General features: G+C 64.4%; 1 non-coding gene and 2 pseudogenes across 1 annotated transcript; all 3 read right to left on the bottom strand.

Annotated features, from left to right (window-relative positions):
* On the bottom strand, positions 1-2074 carry LOC144961578 (large subunit ribosomal RNA; annotated as a pseudogene; the record flags this gene model as incomplete).
* Positions 2075-2400: 326 nt separating this feature from the next.
* Positions 2401-2557, bottom strand: LOC144961576 (5.8S ribosomal RNA). Its single transcript, XR_013643208.1, has one exon. It is a non-coding gene; the product is annotated as a 5.8S ribosomal RNA (ribosomal RNA).
* A 203-nt stretch (positions 2558-2760) lies between these two features.
* On the bottom strand, positions 2761-4808 carry LOC144961577 (small subunit ribosomal RNA; annotated as a pseudogene).
* Between the last annotated feature and the right edge of the window lie 347 nt (positions 4809-5155).

Raw genomic sequence — 5155 nt, 5'->3', positions numbered from 1 at the left:
GGGGGCCGCCCCGTGAGCGTCCGGAGAAACCATGTCTACGGGCGTTTTTTGGGCCGGGCCACCCTTTCCCCGGTCGCCCCTTTCCAGGGCAACGACCAAAAAAGGGAAAGACGGGCTCCCCCCGGTGCCAGGGCGGGTTTCCCCCGTTCTGTCGGCGTCGCGCGGCGCCCCCCACGCCGGAACGTAGTCGCGACGAGGGGGGCCGTTCTCCGCCGCCCGGTTCCGAGCGAACCTTAACTGGATTCCCTTTCGGCGGTCGCAGGGTGACTGACAGGCCAGGCGCGGCGCCCGTTCGGCCGCCCGCCGGCGCGTGTTCTGTACCGCTTCAGCAAGGGAGCTAACCCGCCCTTAGGCCCGACTCACCACGTACATGACTGTTCCCGCGGAACCATTCCCCACTTCGGCCTTGAAAAGTATCTCCGTTCAATATTTGCTACTACCACCAAGATCTTCACCGCGGCGGCTCCGAACGGGATCGCTCCCGGACTTTCACGCCACCGGGGGCGCACCTCTACTCGCCCGGCCTGCCCGGGGAGGGGAGTCGCACCCCTCCGCTGGCGGGGCGGCCCGGTGTGGGTCCGACGCTCAGCGCCATCCATTTTCAGGGCGGGTCGGTTCGGCAGGTGAGTTGTTACACACTCCTTGGCGGATTCCGACTTCCGTGGCCACCGCCCTGCTGTCAGTACCGCCCACACCTTTTAGCTTTCCCGTGGCGGTCCTGCGTTGGGCACCACAACCGGGCGTTCGGTTCATCCGCAGCGCCAGTTCTGCTTACCAAAATGGCCCACTCGGCACCGTGATTCTAGGCCAGGCCCGTGCGAGGGGGTCTGGCGCCTCACCCGTTGAAAGTTTGAGAGTAGGACGAGGGCGTTTCGCCCCCGATGCCTCCAACCATTCGCTTTACCGAGTGAAAATCGTTCCGTCGGCACCGGCTATCCTGAGGGAAACTTCGGAGGGAACCAGCTACTAGATGGTTCGATTGGTCTTTCGCCCCTACGCCCAAGTCGGGCGGTCGATTTGCACGTCAGAGTCGCTTCGAGCCTCCACCAGAGTTTCCCCCGGCTTCGCTCTGCTCAGGCGTAGATCACCATCTATCGGGTCCCGACGCCTGCACTCATGCTCCGACAGGGCCGTCAACGCGGCGACCGCCGGGCCGGCGGTGCGCTCCGGGGACTCGGTGAGTCGCCCGAGAGATCCCGCCCTCGGCCCGCGAGGGCCTCTCGCTTTCACTTCGCCGTGGGGTTTAGTGGAAACCCTGCGGCTCGCACAGGCGTCGGACTCCTTGGTCCGTGTTTCAAGACGGGTCGGGCAGGTACCGGAATAACGCTGCGCACCTTTCGACGGACCGGAGCCGCCCGCCCGGGAGGCCGAAACCCCCCGGGGCGAACCGCCGCCGTTTGTCCGCGGTCGACCACGGCACCCGAATACGACCGCTCTCGTGCCAACTCGCGCCCACGATCCGCAGGCCGACGACCCGCGTAGGGCGCGCGGACGAGACGGCCCGGTGCCGGTGGCAGCGGAGACCCGCCGTGGTGGGGCACGCGCCCGACCCCCGAACTCGGAAGGCGTCCCCGTCTCCGGGGCGCCTCCGCGGGGGGCACGGGCGACCAGCCGCCACGGCGGGACACGTCGCTCGGCTCAGCCAGTTTACCCCTTGGCGGTTTCACGCGCTTTGCACCCTCTCTTCAGAGTTCTTTTCAACTTTCCCTCACAGTACTTGTTCGCTATCGGACTCGCGCAGGTACTTAGCCTTAGGTGGAGTTTACCACCCGCTTCGGGCTGCACTGCCAAGCAACCCGACTCCGGGGTCGAGGTCGGCGGAAGGGAGCGCCGCCGGCAAGGGCCTGGCACCCGCTCTGGGCAAGCCACGCTCGAGAAGACTCGCGCGGCGCTCCCGATCCCGCTCGACACCGACCCGAACGCTACAGCTCCCCGCGGGCACGGGCCCAGGGGGTTTCAGCGCTGGGCTCTTCCCGCTTCACTCGCCGTTACTGGGGGAGTCCCCGTTGGTTTCTTTTCCTCCGCTTACTGAAATGCTTTAGTTCGGCGGGTACCCTCGTCCGATATGAGGTCGGCAGATCGCCCCATCCGTCGGGTTCGCCGCGCGTCGTTATACTTACTTCCCCGCATACCCCCACGAAGCCCTCGCTCGCGTGTACATCGAGCAGGCCCGAGGATTGAGGAAGAAGCAGCCGATCGCGTGCGTGCTTCCCCGTCTTCGGTGCGCGTCTTATTCGTCGTCCCCCGCCCATACCCAGAGGCCGGGTGGGGACGACGTCTCCCGTGGTCAGACGGGAGCCCTCGATCTACGGCCGCCAGTCGGGCCGAGACCCGACCGGTACGGCACGTCGCGCCGCTCAGTCCCCCCCGAGAAGACCGGTTGCGGCGACGTCGTAGGGCCGACCCTCATACGGACGTGGCCGGTGACTTACGCCCACGGCCGCAATTTGCGTTCAAGACGTCGATGTTCAATGAGGCAGCTGCAGTTCACACGACTCAATACGGCTGGCCGCACTCTTCATCGACGCGCGAGCCGAGTGATCCACCGCCAAAGGTTGTATTTATTTTCTCTCGCTTAAGGGCCAAACGACGACAAAGGGTGGGGGGGGCAAGCGTTGCGCGCGCGGTTACTCGCGGCGCAACGCCGCCGCCCCGTTTATCAGCCTGGACCGCTCCCCGGCCAGGGAGCAGCCCGGCCTCACCGGACAGTGTTTTAACCCTTCACCCGTCGGGCGGGCGGGTGGGGCAAAACGAAATCGGACGTGATCCTACCGAAGGTTCACCTACGGTAACCTTGTTACGACTTTTACCCTCTCGGGGCAGCGCAGTTCGGGCGACATCGCGACGACTGCGATTTCAGGAGCCGAAGCTCCGTCTCGCCGGCCACTCCGGGGCCCTGGCTGCGCCGTCCACCGAAGGTAGCGACGGGCGGTGTGTACAAAGGGCAGGGACGTAGTCGGCACGGGATGCTGACCCGTGACTACGTGGCATTCCGAGTTCACGGCCCAACTCGCAGGAAGACCGACCCCGGACATGAAGACTCCTACGCTCACGGTCTACACCGCGCCGGCTGGCGCCACCACTGTAGCACACGTGCAGCCCAGGACGTCTAAGGGCATCACAGACCTGTTATGGCTCCATCTCGTACGCACTGCTCGAGGTCAATCCCTGCAGGACGCGGCCTGCGCGACGGCGGTCCGGGGCACCGCCTCTCCCTGAGTGGGAAGACCGACGCCCGACCCGAGAGCCGAACGCCGACCCAACCCGTGAGACGGACCCCTCTTGACCGCCGTTTGTTATCCGCCAGGGCAGAGTCTCGCCCGTTATCGGAATGAACCAGACGGATCGCTCCACGGGCTAGCAACGGCCATGCACCACCACCCACCGAATCATGAAAGAGCCTCAGTCTGTCAATCCACGCGGTGTCCGGACCTGGTAAGCTTCCCCGTGTTGAGTCAAATTGAGCCGCAGGCTCCACTCCTGGTGGTGCCCTTCCGTCAATTCCTTTAAGTTTCAGCCTTGCGACCGTACTCCCCCCGGAGCCCAGGCACTCTGATTTCTCCGGGGCCTCGCGAGGCTTCCCCACAGGGGACGTCCCCGCGTAACCGGTCGGCATGGTTTACTGTCGGAACTACCGCGGTACCTGATCGCGTTCGTTCCTCCGACTTTCGTTCATGATCAACGAAGGCGCTCTTGGCCGGTGCCTTCGCTCTTGTTCGTCCCACCGCGATCGTCGGATTCCACCCCTCCCGCGGTAGTACGCCGCCCCCCGGCCGTCTCTATAGACCTCGCCCACCGCCCCCACGGAGACCGGTCCCGTGGTTACATTGCGGGGCGGTGGCGTCATCACATCGTTCCGAGCAAAGCTGTGCGAGCACGACCTGCTTTGAGCACTCCAATTGATTCAGGGAGAACACCGCCCGTACCTTAGTGTCGGCCCAGATACGCCACGTACCAAGCCGACACGGCTTAAGACGGAAAGAGACTAAACCGGCAGCGACGGGCAAGCGATGCCCGGCGAGATCCGTCGCGAGGGTCCGGTTGCGGCACCGGAAGGCACCGCTTGCTCCATCCCCAAAACCACGACGGTGCATAATCGCCGGGGCAACGTCACCCGCGGTTTGTCGCTGCCGTCACCTCAGAGATCCAACTACGAGCGTTTTAAACGCAGCAACTACAACATACGCCATCGGAGCTGGAATTACCGCGGCTGCTGGCACCAGGCTTGCCCTCCGATAGGTCATCAACGGCACGTGTTTGGTCTACGCTCAATCCGACCGCTAGGCTCGCATGCGAGCCCAGCCCCGACATTTATCTTCACTACCTCACCGTGCTGGGAGTGGGTAAGTTGCGCGCCTGCTGCCACCCTTAAGCGTGGTAGCCGTCTCGCAGGCTCCCTCTCCGGGATCGAACCCTGATCCTCCGTCACCCGTAGCCAACACGGGGGGCTCTTGCCCGGGCCGTCTAAATTTGATGGGACGGCGAGCAAACGGGCACGCCGCTAACAGCGGTCGTCACATACCCAGAGTTCGCCTCAGCCTGGCGGGCGGCGTTAACCACCCGCCGCCGGTCAAGATCCTAATAAATGCGCCCTCTCCCCGCGGAGGTAACCCCGTTAGGAGGAGGACTCGTGTGCACGTATTAGCTCTGGGATTCCTACAGGTGTCCGGACAAACATCGCCCACCCCGTGTATTATCGCCGATATACTGAGCAGTTCGCGGCTTCCCCTTCTGTGTAGGGTGAGCATAGGCGTGCATGGCTTAACCCTCAAGACAAGCATAAGACTACAGGCAGGATCAACCTGGTAGCGTATCCATTTCCAACCCGGCGGGACGGACCCGCTGGGACAGGAGGCTACGGGCGCCGACGACCGAAGCCCAGACGCCGAGAACTCCCAGCGCTCGACTCCTTCGCCGACGGCCCTTCTCGACTCTACCGCACAAACGTTCACCCCTTCGGCCTTCTCGCTGCTGGGTCGGACTGCTCCGACCGCCCGGACACGCTCGCGCTCACACGACTCTAGGTCCTCTACCGAGGAGCTAACCTGGGACCGACTCCGGACTCTCCGACCACCGCTCGTCCAGGCGCTGGTGACCGTGGGTGTACCAGAGGCCACCGCGCGCCTTTCGGCTCGCCTTGCTTCAATTTCAATTT

This window comes from Berghia stephanieae, unplaced genomic scaffold (assembly GCF_034508935.2).
Source record: "Berghia stephanieae isolate SIO BIC M18660-M18661 unplaced genomic scaffold, UCSD_Bste_1.3 scaffold3120, whole genome shotgun sequence".
NCBI lineage: Eukaryota > Metazoa > Mollusca > Gastropoda > Nudibranchia > Aeolidiidae > Berghia > Berghia stephanieae.
The sequence above is the reverse complement of the archived record's forward strand: the minus strand, read 5'-3'. Positions and strand labels throughout refer to the sequence as shown.